Consider the following 21414-nt stretch of genomic DNA (forward strand, 5'->3'; position numbering starts at 1 on the left):
GTTTCCTTTGTGCATTACAGGATGCTGCAAGTAAAGGATAATGGACATATTGTGCATTGACTTACGTTCGGGTTACGTTCTGGAAGAGGGGATGCAAATCGTTTTGGCATAAGGCGATCATTATAGGTGAAATATACTGTACAACATAAGAGACCATGACACACATACATATTTACCTAAACCTTTATATTGTACATACACATGTCTAAATGCCATAGTTTAATGGCCTGGGTCATTTTTGTTCGACTCTTCAAGAATGCAGCTGAGTGAGGCCATCCCAAGTCAAGTGCTATAACATTAACAGTTTCACCACTTTCATATTGGTTTAGCTTCTCTTACAAATGCCTTTTCTTCTTTGATTCTGCCAGAGGCTTGTTTAGGGGCCATGACGTGCCTGTAGATTTTCAGATAAAATTTTTATTAAGCCTTTGTAGTGACCTCAGATGTATTGTGATCTGATGTTACTCGATGAGGTTTGGTTGAAAGAGCTGTGCAATTGGCCCCATCACTTCCTTTCTCTGCAAACTTTTACTATTTAAAATTTTCAGTTATCTCTTTACATGTGGCTTTTAAACTGCTCTCCATTACAGTTTGAGTTTTCACTTGCCTGGTATCCGAATAATGACAATTTGGGTCAGTGCATTTGAAATCAGAATAAAATATTTCTCTTTTTCTACAGAAAGTATATCAACATCCTCTGATTCTCCTGATATGGTATCAGGATTTGTCCCTCACATGATTCTGACCACTTAATCACCCTTTTATTTTCCCTGCTGCAGGTGAACAATCCCAACTTCAAGTTTATTTATGTGACTGAAGCTGCTTTTTAATTCCTGTTTTCATTTTAGTAAGTCACCTCTGCACCCTTTCCAAGTTCTTAAAATTCTTCCACAAACAGGGTACTGAAAATGAAGCATAATATTCTGGATGAATTCATGCCAAATATTATATACAAATTTAATTAACTTCTTAGCTCATAAGAATGGACTTCATGTAAATGGGCTTTCTGTTATTGGGTACCTGCTGTTGCTGGAAGGCTACTTTTGGATTAACTATTTCTCCGTTGTTTGATGGCTAGCTTTACCATCCACATTTTGTATCTGTCTCTGCTGACTTGAGAGTGATTTTAATGTTGTTGGGTAACACCTTGGAAATATGTGATTTATTTTAGTTCGGGGGGAAAGGGGGCAAAATTCAAGAGTTGCATATTAGAGAGGGGCAGCTTTGCTTCTAACATAGTTATGTTAAAACAAAATCAAATTTGTAATATGTTTCCAAATATGAAGGTACCTTCTTAGCCACCATTTTCCCCACCCGTGAAGATGTGCATGGTCCATCAGCCTCCCCTTCCCAAAGTCCACAAGAAGACCTTTGGTCTTTCTGCCATGGAGAGTTGGCACCACACAACCAGACTCTCAATGTCTATCCTTTTTGACTCATTATCTCCTGTTATTCAACAAACAATGGTGCTGTCATCATTGAATTTATTGATTTCATTAGAGCAGAACTTGGGTATGCAATCATAAGTACAGAAGGAATAGAGCAGGGAATTTGACAGCCTTGAGGTGCCCCTGTGTTGATGGTCAAGGAGGAGATGGCGTTGTTACTAGCCTGTGCTGTTTGCAAAGTCAAGAATCCGGTTACAAAGTCCCAGATCCCTGAGTTTGATCATCAATTTTATTGGTATGATGGCATTAATCACAGAGCTGTGATCAGTGAACCATCGGCTGACATAGGTGGTTGTTGTGGTCCAGGTAATTTAATGTAGAGAGGAGGGTCAGGAAGTAAAATGGCGGTGCTGCCAGAGCTGATCTAACAGCAGCCCTGGTGCTGACCCACGAGAGTGGGGAATGGAGACAGTGCAGCTCCGCAGGGTCCTCTCACCTGGTCCTAATGTTGGCAGTTCTGTACAGGCTTTAAACTGCCTGTTTAAGGAGCCACTGGTGTCCTTTTTAAAATTAAAATGTTGAAGCGCACCACGAGGAGGTTTAGATCCTGGTGGATGAACAGGGCACCAGAAACGGAGAGAATACACATTCCACCCTGAAAAGAAGCATTGGAAATGACCCTGCGGGATAGTGACCACAGTAGTGGACCAGTGAGGGGCTCAGAGGTTGAAGGACCCCACATAGTACATGGGCTGTTGGCAACTTGTGGTTGAAGGGCTCAAATAGGCTGCGGGATGCTGGAGATTGGCTCATTGGATCCAGATATCAGAACAAGGATGAGAGAAAGAAGGGATCCTGAAGGGCCTTGGGTGCTGAAGGCTTCCTGATTGTATTGGAGGTTTGGATCTGGAGCTCAGGTTGCTGATGGCTTGATAGTCCTTGTAGCTGTAGTGTCTGTGGGAGCGCTGGAGGTTCCTCTTAGCCAACAGCTGTGCAGTAATATCCAGGTAAAAGAAAACCTTTGAACCATAATGTTCAAGTGGACTTTTCATTATTCTTACTTTTTTTGCTGCTAAGGCTCGAATCTTTTCCTTGTCTTGATATTTTGAACACTTAATTACTATAGAGTGAGGTTTTTCATTTGATTGTGATTGTGGTCGGGGTCTGAGGGCTCTATGTGCTTTTTCAATTTCAATTGGACCTTCCAATTGATTTACCCCCAGAACCTTGGGTATTCATCCTTGGAGAAGCTGAATCATGTTGTGTTTTTCTTCTCCTTCTTCCATGCCAACAATCTTAATGTTGTTTCTCCTACTAAAATTTTCCATCTTATCAATTTTTTCAGAATTTTTCTTCCTCTCAATAATTTCTTCCTTAACTTTAGACTCCAAATTTTTCAGCTTCTCCTTTATACGTTTACCCTTTCCATAAACCTTGATAAATACTCTGATTTTTCACATTCTGTTGTTGTACTTCCATCATATTTGTTGATAACTGCTTGTATTTTTCATTTATATCTTTAACCTCAGATTTTAAGTAATCTATTTCTTCCCACATCATAAATCTTGTCTGTCCTTGTTCCACGATACTTGCTAATTCACCACTGAAATCAACCCTCTCACTCAAACTCAACAATCTGACCTTAATGAATCTGTTTTCTTTGGCCCAACACCATCTTTGCCATCCGAAAGGCTGGTTACAAACGCTGCTGCTCTCGGCAACTCCGCTCTCCGGTGGGCCTCAGTTGTCACTCCAGATCTGGGATTTCTCTGCATCAGAGGCCTCTTCTCATACCCAGGAACAACACCTTCGTCAGCTCCAGCAACAACAATTCCTTTCTTCAAAGGCATTTTAGAAAGTAAATGGACTATTCTTAGCTTTTCCCTTTGTATTTTAATCTCTGTTTACTTTAGCTAAATAATAATTTTCTCCTATTTTCCCAGGAGTTTTAGGATCCTACGTCCTCCACGTCACATGATTCTCCCCCCCCCCCCGCCCCCCCCCAATTGTTGACGCCACTTGGTTTTTGTCTTCTAGGACCGGATGGTGTATTAGACCCACCACTGCTGCTGAGTGTCTGCCTAAGACCCTGGCTTCATCCAGAATTGTCTCTTTGCATCCTGTCCTTTTGAAGGTTGTATAAGGTCTATCTGCATGTCCTTGAATTGTCTGTCCTGAACACCACTGATCTGGAGTTCAACAGGCTGTGGATCTCCTGGTTTATCATGGTTTCTGCTTGGGATATTCTAGAATTGTCTTAGTAGGGACACAATAATCCTGTGGCACATTCATTTAGGATCACTGCTGAGCCCTCATACGTGTCCCAGTCGATGACTCCAGATGGTCATGAAGTCTCTCTGCTACCTCTCCACACCAGCTTTGTATGTTTTTTTTTAATTTAGTGGGTGCAGTGCTCTTCCATTTCTGCCTGTATGCAGGAAGAAGAACAGTCAGGTGGTCTGACACTCCAAAGTGTGGGCAGAGGGTGTTCTTCAAATTTCAAAGTTCAGATTTATTGTCGGAGAACATGCATGAAATTACATACAACCTGAAATTCTTTCTGTGGGCCAGGCAGAATTTCTACTTGTTGGTAGTTGGGGAAAAAAACTGTACTTGAGGAAAGGTGCATATACAAAAGAGAGAAATTACATAAGAAGAAAGTGCAAACAAACTGTGCGGTACAACGGCGCAAACCAAAGTTCTTGAGTGTTGTTCAGGAGTTTGATAGTGGGGAGTTGGCACTGTTCCTGAACCTGGTGGTGCTAGTCTGTGGCAACCATACCTCATTCATGATGGTAGTAATGAGAATGTCCTAGGTGGTGTGGATACTTGTTTGGTGCTGCTCTCCGATGTCACTATTCCACTTGATTTTCTCATTGTCAGGGAGAGTTGTGCCTGTGATAACACTGGGTTGTGTCCTTCCTTTTGCATGGGTTCCGCTCAGCTATTCGTGCCCCATACCAGGCTGTGATGCAGCCAGTCGGCACACTTTCTACTAAACATCTGAGATGTTGGCCAAGGTTTTCAATCTCCTACCAAATCTCCACTAACTCCTGAGAAAACAGGTACAGATGAGCTTTCTTAATGTGTGTTGGAACCAGAAGAGTGAATTCCAAGCTTAAATCTGCTCATCCTCTCCACTTTTGGTTCCCCCCCCCCCCACCCCCATGATCGTTGGATTGTACACTTCTTGTTCTCCACTCCTAAAGTCCACAATCAGCTTCTTGGTCTTGGTGACATTTGAGTGCAAGGTTGTTGTTGTTGGTACATCATTCAACTAAGTTTTCAATCTCCCTCACTGATGCGCTCTATCAATGACTCCAAAGCCAAAGTGATAGGCTTTATTAGACATAACTGGCCCGATTCCAAGTGCTTGACTGAGGACAGGGAGCAGGAGGTCGACCTTTATTCCAGGATCACAAGGGGAGGAGTTACCAGAGAGTGAATCATCAGTGGGGGATGGGCCAACAACCCATTGACAGTCATATATACATGTATGCCTACATTCACTCACTCTTTTCAAATAAAACCTTGCCAAGTTAAAAGTCCTAGAGCAGGGGTGTCAAACTCAAATTCACGGAGGGCCAAAATTAAAAACTTGGACTAAGTCGAGGGCCGAACTAAATATTTATTGAAAATTTTCAACAACATCTGCATGTTTTCTCTTCTTTCAACATATGTAATGTTAAACTTTAGGATATAACTTTAGGAGGATAATGTTACAGGTCAGGAGTAGGTAGCTCAAGTTCACCCTTTGCTTGACCTGAGGGAAACATATTTGGTCCCTGTGGAGATGTAGTATTCACAGGCTGTGTCCATTTTGGCCTGCATCAGGACTCAGCATTTCCTGCTCACTCCTCAGGCTCTAGGCCTCTATTCACCCTCGACCCACCATCCCTCTACCTGACCAGTCCTTTACCCAACCTCTACTCACCCCTCACTCCACTCGCTCTGCCTCTACCCACCCCATCCTATACACGCCCCTCTACTGCCTCTCCCCTCAACCTGTTCCTCCCTCTACCCGTCTCTCACCCTCTAATTACCCCTCCCCTACTCACCCTGCCCCTCCCCTTTTACCTCTTCCCTATCCACCCCTCCTTCTACTCATCCCTCCCTCTAACTGCCCCTCGCACCACCATAACTTCCCCTGCCCATTACTCCTCACCTACATCCTCTGCCCACCCCTGCTTACCTACCCACTCAGGCCCAGCGCGCTGCTGATCAGCCTTTGCGGACAGCTACCATCTCTCTCTTCACGTGCAGGGCCGAACCAGCCGTCCCTGGGGTCCATGCGGGTGCAAGCGCTGAAGGCCGTGGCGACAGGGAGAAGTGCGCTCGCGCTGTGGAAGGACCGTCCGGTGCCAGTCGCGCGGGGCTCGCGCTGCCTGGGGGCCGTGCGCAGCCTGCCATGCCCGTCGCGCCGACAGGAAATCACAGGCGCTCGCCCATCTGCCGCACCGCTCGACAGGTGGGAGAAGTGACTGGTTGTGCGGGGAGCCTTCCAACTGGCTTGCTGGCTGATGACATCGACAGACTTCTTGTGTTACAATTTCTCGTGTTACAATGGGGAAGGATGTGCAATGAAGGGGGAGGATGGTGGGGGTGACATTACCAAAAAACAGCATCGGCTCTCGCTGCAGGGCGGGCCACCTCTAATACATTTTTGAAATGATCTTGCGGGCCAAATATAATTATATCGCGGGCCAGAGTTTGACATGTGTGTCCTAGAGGCTCAGCCAGTTGGGTGGTCTCCTTTGCCTCTGCGACTGGCCCAGTTCCATTGGTGGTCCAGTGGTCGTCTCCATTGCCAGTTGTGTGTCTTGAGGCTGGGGAGAGAGGTCTGGCTCCGTAGAAAGTTGGACTTGGCTGGATGTAGGGGCAGTCATGGTGGTTGGAGAAGGGACTGGGTGTATAGCGTAGTGGGTGGGTGACTGACCTGCACCGAGTTCCTGACGGGAGGAGTATGGGTGTAGGTAGGACCTGGGTTGAAGGGGGTAGTTGGGGAGTGGGCAGGGGTCTCTGGCACGCGCCTGGTCCTGGACAGAGACTATGTCCTCATGGCTCTCTGGGTATACCATGTAGGCATACTGAGTGTTGGTGTGTAGGAGTTGCACCTCTTCGACCAACGGGTCGGATTTATGACCCCTTGCATGTTTCTGCAGCAGGATGGGTCCCGGGGACGAGAGCCAGGGTGGTATTGTGGTTCCAGTCACCGACTTTCTGGGGAAGGAAAACATGCATTCATGTGGGGTTGAGTTAGTAGCGGTGGATAACAGAGATCGGATGGCATGGAGTGTTTCTGGCAGGACTTCCTGCCAATGGGACACTGCTGGGCCCTTGGATTTGAGAGTCAGGAGGACAGCTTTCCAAACTGTGGCGTTTTCTCTCTCTCTACCTGGCTGTCACCCTGGGGGTTGTAACTGATCGTCCTACTAGTGGCTATGCCTCTAGCCAACAGGTACTGCTGCACTTCGTCGCTCATAGAAGAAGATCCCTGATCACTGGATGTAATTTGGGTACCCAAAGAGGGTAAATATGCTGTGGAGCACTTTTATGGTGGCTGAGGTCATTGTCAGGACAGCAGATGGCAAAAGGGAACCTGGAGTACTCGTCCATGATGTTCAGGAAATAAATGTTCCTGTTGGACTAGGGCAGGAGCCCCTTGAAATGAACACTGAATCATTCAAAGGGGCATGTGGCCTTTATGAAGTGTGACCTGTTGGGCCGGAAGAACTGTGGTTTGCTCTCCGCGCAGACCTGACAGTGTCTGGTCAATGACCTGACATCCTTAATGGAGTAGGGAAGGTTCCGGACTTTCACCAAGTGGAACAATCTCATGACTCCGGGGTGGCAAAGGTTGTCATGGAGGGACTGGAGGCGGCTGAGATGCGCGCTGCCACATGTCCCCTGGGATAGGGTGTCTGGGGGATCATTGAGCTTGCCTGGCCTGTTTAGGATGTCGTAGTTGTAGGTGGAGAACTTAATTCTCCACCTCACGATTTTGTTACTTTTGATCTTGCCCCGCAATTTGGTTTTGAATATGAATGCAACGGCTCATTGATCCGTTAGCAGGGTGAATCTCTTAGCGGCTAGGTAATGACGCCAGTGGCCTGCGCCTCCTCGACGGAGGAGTGTGTCAGGACCGTGAAGGGAGCGGGGAAAAAATGCTACTGGCCTGCCTGCCTGGTTGAGAGTGGTGGCCAGCGCAAAGTCAGAGGCATTGCTTTCCACCTGGAACAGGATGGATTCATCCACAGCGTTCATCGTGACTTTGGCGATGTCTCCCTTGATCTGGGTGAAGGCTGCCTGGGCTTCTACCAATAAGGGGAATGTTATGGATCCTTATCAGGGGGTTTGGCTTCATCTGAATCGTTTGGCTCCCATTGGGCATAATAGGAGAAGAGCACCTTTTTAGCGCCTTGAGGTTGGGTGGGATAGGGATCTCCATAAAGTGGCGCATGGGGCCGTGTGCCTCGATGTATCCGTGGAGGGCCAGGCGAGTTATACTAAACACACACTTGTCCTCGTCGTAGGTCAAATTTAGGGACTTGGCAGTGTGGAGGAATTTGGCAAGGTTTGTGTCATGGTCCTGCTGGTCATGGCCGCAGATGGTGATATTATCTAGGTAGGGCATCATGACCATCAGTTTGTGCTTGTCCACCGTCAGATCCATTTCTTTCTGAAATACGGAGACACCTCTGGTGACTCCGATGGGTACCCAGAGGAAGTGATAGAGCCTGCCATCAACTTCGAATGCTGTATATTGGCAGTCTCCTGGGTGTAGCGGGAGTTGGTGGTACACCAACCTTTGGTCATTGGTGGAGAACACCCTATACTAGGTGATCTATTGACCATGTTGGCAATTCAAGGAAGTGGGTATGTGTCCAGGTGCGTGAAGCAGTTGATCTGTAGTCGATCACCATACGGGGTTTACTTCCGCCCCTGACCACCATGACTTGGGCTCTCCATGGGCTGGAACTGTGCACTATGACCCCATCCACCAGGAGTTGCTGCGCCTCGGACTTTATGAATGCCCTGTCCTCAGCGCTGTAGCTTCTGCTCGTACTGGCTATGGGCTTACAGTGTGGGGTAAGGTTCTCAAACATTGATGGTGGGGGTATGCGGAAGGTCGAGAGACTGCAGGTGGGTGCTGGATGCCATGAGCTGCGGTCATATACAGTGATGGGCCCCCCCAAACACTCCTGAACTGGCTCTGGAAGTCCAGCCCAAGAAGGATCGGTGCTCAGAGCTGACGCATTAATTGTCATAATGTTTGTCCCGCACTGTTAATGATGCAAAACAAGTCCTGCAGATCACGGCAGATTGGTCCTTTGTGGCCATTGATATTGTGTTGCTCGTTGGTATCTGACGGGGTGGGGGGGGTGGGAGAGAGTGGGTGATTGGGTGAGGGCTGCCTTGATCTAAGATGGTGGACACCAGTACCGGGTCGCTATCCTGTCAGAGGGGGAGCCAGTTCAATAAGATGGCGGCCCCCATGTTGACCATGTGGCCACACCAGGAGAGTTGGATGAAGACAGCAGAAGTGACGTCGTCCACGACGGTGGAGGTGGAGTCGGGTAAGATGGCGACCCCTGGGTCACGCACTCAGTCAAGGCCGGAAGTGATGCCATCGATCCAGGAGGAAGTGGGATTGATTTTGATTGCTGACTCCTGGAGGTGTGCATGTTGTTGCTCGGTAGGGAAAGCCTTGACTTGCGTACTCTCTCGTAGTGTCCTTTCTTCCTGCATCCCGAGCAGGTGACTTATCTCGTTGGGCAGCATCACCGGAGGTGCTTATGCTGGCCGCTGCTCGGCTGTGGTGGCAGTGGTGGTGGGGTCAGGGACCTGTACGGAGGCAGTCTCTGACATAGTGTCCCAAAATGGCTGCGCCTGTGGCCCGCACGTGGAAGGCCCATTGTCGGCCATGATGGACTAAATCTAGAGTCTTAGCGAGCTGGACGCCTCTCTGCAATGGCAGCCTGTCTTCCTCTAGCAGTCGCTAGCAGACGTAGTTAGATCTCACCCCAGCCATGCAGGTGTCCCGGATCAGCTCTTCCACGTACTGGTCTGCCGATACTGGGGCAGGGATATTACCCCTGCATTCTCGCCCCAGTTCATGCAGGACCCAAAATAAATCATCCAGAGACTCATCAGGTTGCTGTTTTGTCGAGACCAGGAGGTACCATGAGTAGACTTTGTTTACCTGTGGTCTGTAGAGGTTGCGAAGCTCGGTCATGGCAGTGGGGTAAGTCGTGCAGCCCTTGATTGTCACATACGCATGGCAGCCAACCCTCACTCACAGTAGTTTGAGTTTCTTCTTCCATGAGTTCCTTGGAAGCTTCCAGGAAGTCTGTGAAACAGTAGATCCACTGCTCATACAGTTCTGGTGCTCCAGGCATCTGTGGGTCAAGGTCTAGCCTGTTTGTTCATCCCGTGTGGAAGTTTTAACATGTAATAAACTGATACACTCTATCAATGGCTCCAAAGCTGTAGAATGAGGAACTATAGGCTTTATTACACTTTAGACTTATGGCTGGCCCAATTCCAAGTGCTTAATTGAGGAAAGGGAGGTTGACCTTTATTCCACGGTTACAAGGGGAGGAGTTACCAGGGAACGAGTCACCAGCGGCGGACGGGCCAGCTTCCCATTGAGAGTCATATATACACATACTTGTATCACCACTCTCCTGTGTGCTAAGAACATAAGAAATAAGACAGGAGTAGGTCATCTGGCCCATCGAGCCTGTTCTGCCATTCATTGTGATCAGGGCTGATCTAATGATTTAATCATCTCCATCTACCTCCCTTTCCCCATATCCCTTAATTCCCTTATTATGTAAAAATCTATCCAACCTTGTCTTAAATATTTTTACTGAGGTTGCCTCCACTGCTTTAATGGGCAGTGAATTCCATGGATGCACTTCCCTCTGGGAAAAGCAGTTCCTCCTCAACTCTGCCCTAAATCTACTGTCCTGAATCATGAGGCTATATCCTCTCGTCCTAGTTTCTCCACCAATGAAAGCATCTTACCTACCTCCATCTTATACATGCCTTTCATAATTTTATAAGATCCCTTTCATTTTTCTAAATTCCAATGAGTACAGTCCCAGACAATTAAATCTCTCTTCATGGCTCACCCCTTCATCTCTGGTGGACCTCCTCTGAATTGCCTCCAAAGCTAGTACATCCTCGTCATCACATCCTTTTGTTCAGGGGCAGGGGCCGTGATAGCCCTGCCAGCTGCTTCGGAACCTCGCCAGGCCGCTTCTGCCTTCGGGACTGTTCATCAGCGCCAGTGGCTTAATATGTGGCTGGGCAATGGGCATCTTTCCTACCCATAATCCCCCATGCAGCTGGAGCTGTTCTGGGAAACACAGACCAGTTCCAGCTGCATGGAGGATTATGGATAGGGAAGGCGGCCATTGCTCTGCTGCCTATTTGTGATTGGTGGTGCCACGGCTACGGTAGCCCTGCCTACAGCGGCTCCGGATGATGCAACGAGGCGCCAGTCTACATAAAAGCAGCACTGGAGCAGCCTTTTAGGTCTGCTCCATGAACAGGCAAGTTTAAAATTTTTACATGCCTCTGCAGCTGCCCTTGAAGCAGAGGCCCAGCATAAAAACACCTGGATGTTGGAGAAAAGACAGGGAAATGGTGCTAAAATTTAAAAAAAATAATTAGCCATGATCTTGTTGAATGATAAGTGGGCTCAAAGGGCCCAAATGAACACTTCCTCCTCCTGCTTTTCTTCCTTGTGTTCTAATTAAAGCTGTGCTGTTGATTTTCCCAGTGTATGCGGATAGGGTTGTTTCTCTATCATTTTTTTTAAAAAGCATCTATTTTAGAAATGACTTTCTTTGGGATTTTGCATAAGTGCTTGTGTGTGTGTGTTCCTTTTTGAGCTGATGAAACATTGATCAAGAGTAGATCTGTCTTTGGACCATATCTGTGATCCTGCTACTGGTGTCTTGGAGCTGAAGACTGTGTGTGGCGTGTTGTCCAAAATGAAAAGGCCGCCTCTGGGGTAAGAGTGAGACCTTGATGAACATGCATTTTCAGAGACGCTTGATCCTGAAGAGGGTTACCAAAGTGGCGATGGGTTAGACCAGTCATTCCCAAAGTGGGCAGTGGTGTCCCTTTGGGGGCAGTGGAAAAATCCAAGGCGGTGGAGAGGAAAAAAGGGATGGTCCGAACCTACAGTCTTGTTATCATTCACTCTGCTGCAAAGTTTAATGAAGAAGCCAATGCAGTAATTTTCTGGTGTCACAATCACGGAAGGGCTGTCAGTTGCTGTGGTCAAACTTGGGGTGGCGGTAGTGAGCAAAATTAAAGGCAACGAGCAGGTCTTGAGAGAACCGGCATCCGTGGCTGCCATGTTGTATTTGGTTTTGGCCTTTAAATAAGTTGAGAGCGAATGGGAGGAGGAGGAAGGGTGGATGGAGTGAGTGAAGTACTGAGTGCAGGGGGTTCGGAAAGGAAAGGCTTCTGGGGGGGGGGGGGCGAAAGGAGAGAGGCCCGCAGGTGGTGCTGGCTGAGGAATGAGAGGCTGGAGGTGAGAGGTGGTGAGTGGACAAGTGAGGTGTGTGTGTTTGTTCTGTGTATGGTGGGGGTTGGGAGGTGTGTGTCGTTAGGGATGTGGCCCGGGAGCCAAGGGGGCGGCAGCCTGAGAAACTCTGGGAACTACTGGGTTAGACCATGAAGGGATTTCAACACAAGTAGGGCCAATTCTGTTTTGAGGCTTTGTGAGTTTGGAATCCAATATAGGTCAGCACTGAGTCTTGGTGAGGTAAGTGGAAAAGGCAGCAGAGGTTCTGGAGATTGTGAAGACCAGTTGGGTGATTATTTAAAAAGTTGAGTCTGCAGATGACAAGGATACTATTGTGGGTCATGGCAGCAGATGGATGGAGGACATGATGGAAATGAAATAATGTCATCTGTTCGGTGGAGAGGGAAAGACTTGAATGCTGGTTTGGGATTGTGTTGAATGCTAGCTCTCCCAGCTCTCTGGTCAAACTGAGGCAGTTGCCAAAGATGGGAATATAACCATAGTGAAAATGAGGTTTGTAGTAGGAGCTAAAAACCACAGCTTTAGACTTTTGGAGTGGTTTTGAATAAATGATGGCTTCTCAGAAACTGACATTTAATCAGCTGACTGACCTTACAGAGACACTGGAAGGTACAGGAACATGATCATGTGGAAACTGACCCTTCATGTGCGAATGATGTTATCAGGGGTCAGTCTGAAGTGAAAAGAGCAAAACCCAACTGACAGAAGCGAGGGGGCCATTTCCTTCTGGGAAACCTCTAGCTGTACAAAATGAAACCAGGAGAATGAGAACTGCCTGTAATTAACAATAGTACTTCTGTCGGGAAAACAAAACAAATGAACAAACGGACATGCCTCTCCCTTGCTTCTATCATACACCACTGAATGTTGTAAAATAGAGAAAGTTTCACAACAAGTGAAATGCGCCTTTAATTAGAACTCGTGGACCTCTTGGGCTATCACTCTTGCTGAAAGCGGTTAAGTAACTATCATTGCTCTTGGTTCTCACGAAATCAGCATTAACCGCTGTTTTTCTTTTCCTGCGGTGGCCACTGAACAGAGCAGCAGCAATGGCCTGGCAATGGTGTGATTGATTAGAACAAGGTTGACATAGAAAACACAAATCGGCTTGAATCCCATGACGTTATTTATCCTTCACTCAAAATGTTGCTATTATTTTGGTTAAGTGAAGATTTGGAAATGAATTTGTCTCAATTCATCGGTTTGTTCATTTGTAGTCATAGAGATTTACAACGCTGAATTTGATTAGAGGTGATTATTTTGCTTATTTTTTTCTGCCATCAACCTGTGAGTACCCAGGGGCACATCATTTCCATTAGGTGCTGTTACTTTGAAATTGAGTCTGGTGTCACCAACTCGTCAATAGCCCTGGAGAGGTGACCTGCAGTTGTGCTTGAGAGCAATGCCTTTTGACCACATCCTGCAAATCTTGTGATCCATCCACATCTGCACAATATCAGGTTGTTCCTTGAGGCATCCCCATTTAGTTCTGATGAGATCATGGGAAATATTTATTTCCAATCAAATCAAGAAGAGCGACTTGACTATCTGCAAATATGTTAGTGTTAGATGATCAGTTATTATCTTGAAAAGTTGATGGAAAAAGTTCCAACAGGTTCAAATCAAAAAGATTCCAGATTTGCGCCTGATGTAATTCACCCAGATCTTCATTTTAAGTGAGTGTTCCTCATTTTCCCAGTTTCCTGAATCTTGGGGAGTTTGGTGGTGCATTGGGACATTAGCAATGTTAACTGTTCCTGAGATAAACTGTAACCTTTGTTAGATCGTACACCTATGAATATCGACTGAGCCCAGTTTGGACACGGTTGAGATGATTTCAGTGGCTGATTTTTTTTTTTCTCTCCTCACTTCCTTTTAGAAGCTCAAATGTAAAATGGTGCCTTGACCAAATTGCCCACCATTGCACATCAGACTTATTCGACATACTTTTTAAACTCCTCTCTCATTACAAAAGCATTTGAATTGAAACTTGAACTCTGGACTAAATGTGTTTATTTAATTATGGATGTTTGTACCTTGCCATTATATTTAGGAGAAAAATATTTTTGTACGCAGCAGACAAGCCAGCCCCAATTTTAGGAAATAATAAAGAAATATAATGTTCCACTTAAGGATTTGAAGTGCTTTTCCTTTTTCAGAAAGTATGTCCACCTTTCATAAGACCTTTAACCATTAAGCACAAAGGTCCACAGCTTATGTTGCCATCATTGTAAATAAAATTCTGTATATCCAAACATCAGAAGTTTTATTTTTTTGTGCTTCAATTATTATCAGTGTATTTGGCTAATGTGTTGGGCGATTGTAAAGTAAATGATGTTTCTGGTGTGTACGTGTCAAAAAGAAATGACCAATTGGACAAATCTAACCTAGAAGTGGACAGGTTTAAAAAAACATAGGGTGTCTATTTAGCTTCAGTCAGATAGTTATTCCAAACACTAAATGCTGGTTCAAATACATGTCTCTAGCTTCAAAGCCTTCTGCTACATTAGATTTCTCCTCTGTACTTGGCTTGAAATAATGTAAACTGCAGGGTTTTTAATGGATACAAATGGATTTTATTTACTTTCATTCATTTTCTTCTTTGGCTTGGCTTCGCGGACGAAGATTTGTGGAGGGGGTAAATGTCCACGTCAGCTGCAGGCTCATTTGTGGCTGACAAGTCCGATGCGGGACAGGCAGACACGGTTGCAGTGGTTGCAGGGGAAAATTGGTGGGTTGGAGTTGGGTGTTGGGTTTTTCCTCCTTTGTCTTTTGTCAGTGAGGTGGGCTCTGCGGTCTTCTTCAAAGGAGGTTGCTGCCCGCCGAACTGTGAGGCGCCAAGATGTACGGTTTGAGGCGATATCAGCCCACTGGCGGTGGTCATTGTGGCAGGCACCAAGAGATTTCTTTAGGCAGTCCTTGTACCTCTTCTTTGGTGCACCTCTGTCACGGTGGCCAGTGGAGAGCTCGCCATATAACACGATCTTGGGAAGGCGATGGTCCTCCATTCTGGAGACGTGTTTTAAATCCTGTTTTAAATGACCAAGCTCCTGGTAATTATCAATTTGTAGTGAGCAGTGAATGCAATGAACTAAGAATTGACTTTTATTGCAGGCAAAGTGAAGAGGAAGGCATGTAGATGCACTTAGCAATCACAGCTCATAATGGAGAGCAGCAAGATTTGTTTTATTCAGTTCATCATTGTTATTTTTGGATAGTTATGTAGTCAGGGCACTAGAGGGCAGAAGTTGCTAACAAGCCGCTCTCTTCTCAGTGGATTGGTACTTGTATCTCAGCAAGTTGTAGCTTCAGATGCTAATGTAATACTTCTACAGGCCATCCCCAGGTAATAAATGTGATCTATTTTTTCAGACTTCAATGTCGATTTTGTCCATGAGTCAGACAATGCATATAAATCATTGAATATAGTAACCAGATCTCCACAATGTTATTCTGAATGGCATCCAAAAGCCCATAAGACTGATATGAAAGGAAATTATGACAAGTTGGGAGAGGGGGGTAGAGGAGAGGAGAGAGAGAGAGAGGAAACTTGAGGAGGAAATATGTGCATTTTTAAAAATGTAATAATATTACGGAAGTCCGTTTGTATCTGCTGGGTGTCGACAAGTCGGCCATTTTTAACCTTGGGATGGATTCTCTTAGTACCTGTCAAACTATTTTGTTTTGAACACTTGAACAATTTCAAGAAACAAAGTGAAACTATCTGGCTAAGTCATTACATTATCTAAACCACACATGTCAAACTCAGGCCCGCGGGCCAAATTTGGCCCGTGATATAATTATATTTGGCCCGCAAGATCATATCAAATATGTATTAGCATGCACAGCTAATACTACAAATCCCAGAATGCTTTGCAAATGCATTGGCGTCAACCCGCTAATCACCCCCACCTCCTCTCTTTACTTTCTTTAGCATCTGCGACCTGTCCCTAACTCACATGTAATAAACCCCTTACGAAAAATGGCCAAACGAAAGACAGAGAATAGGACCTTTCAAGACAGGTGGGAAGCAAACTCTGACCCCACAGTTTGATGAACTTGCATCTAAGGAGAGATGCCAAGGATCTGGTTTAGACCCAGGTGCATCAGAGTAAATCATAGTGAAGCAAGCTAAGCTTGGATTCATATTTTTTTTGGTTAACTTTGGACTGTTCATAGTTGAAAGATTGGATTTTTATTGAAGCAAGTTGTTATTTTTTTGACTTGTTGGCTTGTGAAAAAAATACATTTAAAAGGAGCTTAAAGGCTATAGAGAAATATTATTTATTGAATATTTTATTTCTCATTTGTTAATGCTTCTTCTGGAAAGAGTTTATCCAAAACTATTATTAAACATTTATTTTAATAAGAAAAAGTTTAACATTACATATGTTGAAAGAAGAGAAAACATGCAGATGTTGTTGAAAATTTTCAATAAATATTGAGTTCGGCCCTCGACTTAGTCCAAGTTTTTAATTTTGGCCCTCGGTGAATTGGAGTTTGACACCCCTGGTCTAAACTGATAATGTTAGTTCTTACTCTGCTTCCATCATTTTAAATTAATCATGTGCAAAGAAAAATAATTAATGATTTGGTTCTTCACTCTGAGATTGAGCCTCTTCTGATTTGTTGACATGATACCTTCATTTTCTTTAACTTCAAAGGTGGAGAGTTAAAGGTTTCTGATGACCTTTGCATGAATAGCTGAATCCTTATTTCACTTCTCAGTGACCTAGTTTATCTGTTTAACAAAACATTCCCCCCTTGGCAAGATTCAGCTATCAGAGTAAACTGTTTCCCTACATACCCCATCAGAGTCTTTTTTGAAATTAAAATAATTCAATTACCCTCTTTTCTTCCACACCCACACCCCCCCCCCCCCCCACCTTTTAAAACTCAGGAAATGCAGACCAAATGTATGTGACAATGCTTTTAGTAATTCAGCCTTTTAAATTGTGATTCACTTTTTCTTAGTGACTTAGTACTCTTGATAGGTCTAACTAAGTTGTAAGTGAAATGTAATTTTTGTATTTTAACATGCCGTCCTATCAAAGCACTTTGATTATGTTCTGCACCTTGATTTTTATGCTTGAGAAATAGAAATAGACAAAACCACCTATAATCCCATTAATGTATTTTCTCCAGATTCTCATAAACTCCCCTCCGATTCCACCAATAAACTGTACACCAGGGACAATTTATAGCACCAAATTAACTAATTACTCCATCTTTGAGCTGTGGGAGAAAAACAAAGCATCTGGGGGAACATTTCTTGTCAAGAGTGTGGCATATATTTCCTCCACAAGGCAGTGTACAATTCTGGCCAAGATGGTTACTTGAGTATAGCATTAAAATTATCATTGTTTGCTTTGCGCTCTGGGATTAATAACAAAGACAAAAGCAAAACAATTGCAGTTTATGTGAATCCTGCACATTCTTTTGTTTTTCAGCTATTGAATACAAGTTTCCTGTATCTTTGCCTCTCTTTTCCCAAAGGAAAGCAAATTCATTAATTATATGGGATGAAGCCATATAGTAGTAGTGTAGGATTTGATATAATTTCATGTGAATGGTGTGCATCTGTGGGTATGCATGTGCGGACCAGCACATTTAATTCCAACTGAAAATCCTTTGCCTGCCTACCTAACTTCCCATTCTTTAACTTAATGTTACTTGCGACTTTTTTTGGTGCATTTATTTCCTTTCTGATGTGGTCCTGTGGTGGCCAGCATCATCCCGATGTGCAAAATGGCGTCTGAATACTGCGATCCCACCTGGGGCATGCTGACTAAATTGGCTTTCTTCACGAGCTGCTGGCCGCATGGTGGGAAGAAACAGCAAGCACTGGCAGGAACACCGGACTATCCACAGCTGGCAAGCCGGTGACGACATTTCTGCCAGAAGTGGTGGAGTAACCAGGCCCGGTGGGCCTATATCAGACAGGGAGAACCGTCAATAAAGTTGGTATCGACTGTACTCCCCTTGTGTCAGTGTCTTGCTTTCATGCTCTGCCACAATCCACTTAAATTATGTATGAAATGCAACGAAATGTTGCGTCCTACTGCTACTGCACTCGATTTGCACGTGTATTAAATGAAATTTGGTTGATGTCAACTAATTCTCGAATAAATTGAGAAAAAAGGGTTGAGATGGATTTGTTTGTGCATTTATACAACAGACTTTTGGGCACCATTACTCATACCAAAATGATATAAAGTTGATTTTAACAGATGAAGATTATTTTTGCTCTGAAGCTTAATTGCAGGATGGAGATGATGGATTTAAAATCCTGAAGTACAGAACAGGTCTTTTGGCCCAACTTGCACATGCTGACCAAGTTGGGATTCTAGGCTCGTCCCATTTGCCAGCATTTGATTCATATCCGCAGGTCATCCCTGCTCCTTCTATATTGATTGGATCTCCGGACTTAAATGCCTCTGATCTGGCTCTCAGCAAGTTCCTGATTTAATTGTTCCTCCAGGGCTTCTGGTTGGGGAAAACCCTCAATAATTTACAAATGTACTAATCAAGTTAACAACATTGCCATCCAGATAGTTAATAAGCATGACCAGCAACAGTGGACCCAGTACTCATCCCTGCAGCACACCCCTGGACACATGTCTCCAATCACAAAAAAAATGTCCTTCCACAATTACATTTCCCTCCGTCCACTAAGGGAAATTTGAATCCAGTGGGCCAGCTCTCTTTGGATCACATGTGATTTAACTTCCAGACTGTTAAAGACCTTGCTAAAACCCATATGTGCAATATCCACTGCCCTTCCCTCATCAATCATCTGTCTCCTCTGGAAAAACTCCTATCAGATTTGTCAGGCATGAACCATGCTGACCATCTCCACTCACTCCCTGATTAAATCTTATCCTTCCGAGTCCTTCCACCAATTTTCTGATCACTGACATTACACTCACTTGGCATGTAGTTTCCTGGCTTGTCCTTGCTACCCTGTTTAAATAACAGCGCAATATTAGCTATCTTCTAGTCCTCTGGCATTTTGCACAAAACCAAAGATGATGTAGATTTCTCAGTGAGGGCATCCACAATTTCTTCCAGAGCTTCCCACCAGGTGCGATGATGCACTTGATCAGGCACCGGGGACTTGTCCATTTTAATATGGCTGCCAGCTCCTCCTCCCCAGTAATTCTAATGTGGTCCAGGGCATCGCCACTCATCTCCTTTAGTTCATTGGCTTTCCCAATCTCCTCCATGACGATGAGATATGTACATTTTCTGTAGCTCCACCTGTTGATATTTAATAGCCAATTAATTTCACCGACCACCCTTTTACTTTTAACATATTGAGAATCTCGTGATATTTTACCTTATCCTGCCTGCCATTCTATCTTGTATCTTTTACCCTCCTGATTTTTTCCCCCTCTAGCAGCAAAGACCTACATTTGTACTCATGGGATTTGTTTGATTCGGATTGGTTAAATCTGACATGTACCCGTTCCTTTTTCCTGACCAGATCCACAATTACCTCTTCAACCCATGTTTCTTCAACTTGCTCTTCACCTGTACAGAAATATTTAGTGCCTGAACTCTTGCTATCCCACCTTTTTAAAAACATCCTTTTTTCCACCTGTCTCCTCATTGCATTCTCTAAACCACTTCTGCAAGTTCCTGCCTTGTTGCTCTGCAATCAGTCTTGCACTGATTTAGGACTTTAACTTGCAGACCTGTCTTCTTTCGCCGTGGCTATTTTAAAGCTAATGGAATTATGGTCACTGTTGCCACCGAGCTCCCTCACTGTCACTTCAATTGCTTGTCCTATCTCGGTCTCTGAGGGGGTCCCATTTTTCACCCTCTCCAGTAGGGCCTTCAATGTGTTGATTGAAGAAGCTCTCTTAGATGCACAACAAATTCCACCCTGTCCATGTTCTTTGTACTCTGGGTGCCCCAGTCAAAAATAGGGAAGTTAAAATCTCTCAGTCGAACTTCACCATTATTCTTACAGCTGTCTGCAATTTCTCCACACATCTGCTCTTCCAATTCCTGTGGATAATTTGGCGGGGGGGCCTATAAAATGCCCCATCAAAGTGATCATTCCTTTCTTGTTCTACTCATATAATAGGCCCTGAGCAAGACCGATGACATAGGATATTACTCTGTGCATTACTGGTGGTATTGGTACAACTGGATGTGGCAGTACATTTATAAGCAAGGATTGAGAAAATTGGGGCTCTTTAGAAAGAGTTTTTAATAAGGTAAAAGTTGTAAAAATGTTTTAATAAATATTTAACACTTGAGTGAATTTGGAGAAATCAGAGCCTTGAAAGCAGTTGGGAAAAAAAAGAGTTGAGGTGAAATTATTTTGGAGAGATGAAAACAAAGAATTCATTCCCCCATAAGTTTGGCTCAAGCAAAAAGCAGCTTGAGATTTCATTGAATGATGAGAGATATGGGAGTGGGGTTTAGTATTGACTAATTGGCCCTAATGATACATTTGATGTGGTCCAAAGAAGCTTTAAAGGAAAGAAAGTGAGAATAGAATCCAGAAAAGAAGGATGAAGTGAATGGGTAAGTAGCTGTGGGGAAGATGATAAAGGTTATCAGAAGAGACAACAGTGGGGCTATAGTTCAGAGTAAGTTGGTGTATGTCTGACTGGGCTTGGGAGTGTGTTGCATGTCAAAAGGGAAAGAGTTGGAGAGATAACAAGGAATGACCTCTGACTCCTGGAGTCGATCCTGGTTTCCTGGGCTCTTGGCTCAATGAACTGGGCAAGAGATTTGGTTCTGCTTCTGGGTCCCAGCATCGTCATAATGTAAAGGCGCACCAAGTTTCTCTTTTATGTGGTGCTTTGTTGATGAGGTGGGTATGAAGTAGAGGTGTGTGGAATGTCAAAATCATTGATGAGTATGTCTCCACCAAATTGTTCAGGGTTTTCCCCAACCAGATGGCCCTGGAGGAACAATTAAATCTGGAACCTGCTGAGAGCCAGATCAATGCAGTAGGAACAGGTATGACCTGTGGAAAGCCATCTCTCGGGTGAAGTGGAGATTCTGGATGAAAATGGAAACAAGGGATACCTGACAGCTGTGGCAGAGTCTAAATGCCATAACCTGTTACAAAACCAAATCTGGTGAAGAAGCAGATGGCAAAGCTTTGCTTCCAGATGAATTAAATGCCTTCTATACCTGATTTGAAGACTAACTGTGAAGAAATACCCTCTACACCCCCTCATCCCCTGATGATCCCATCCTGTTCATATCTGAGGATGACGAGTGTGCTGTCTTCAGGAGAATGAATCTGAGGAAAGCATCAGGCCATGGTCTAGTATTAAACATCTGTGCTGACCAAACAGAAGTTGTAATAAATAGGGGCTTCAGGGAGGGAGTCACCTCTAAGTGTAGGAAGGAAGGCAGCTGGGTGACTATCAGGAGACAAGGGGAAGAGGCAGAGAGAGATCAGGGTAGCCCTGTGTCCATTCCTGTTAACAA

The 21414-nt window shown here is 44.7% G+C and overlaps 1 protein-coding gene across 1 annotated transcript in view; it reads left to right on the top strand.

Moving 5' to 3' along the window:
* Window positions 1-21414, top strand: part of hs1bp3 (HCLS1 binding protein 3) — a 92731-nt gene that overhangs the window by 7047 nt on the left and 64270 nt on the right. The window lies entirely within an intron of this gene.

This window comes from Narcine bancroftii, chromosome 6 (assembly GCF_036971445.1).
Source record: "Narcine bancroftii isolate sNarBan1 chromosome 6, sNarBan1.hap1, whole genome shotgun sequence".
Lineage (NCBI taxonomy): Eukaryota > Metazoa > Chordata > Chondrichthyes > Torpediniformes > Narcinidae > Narcine > Narcine bancroftii.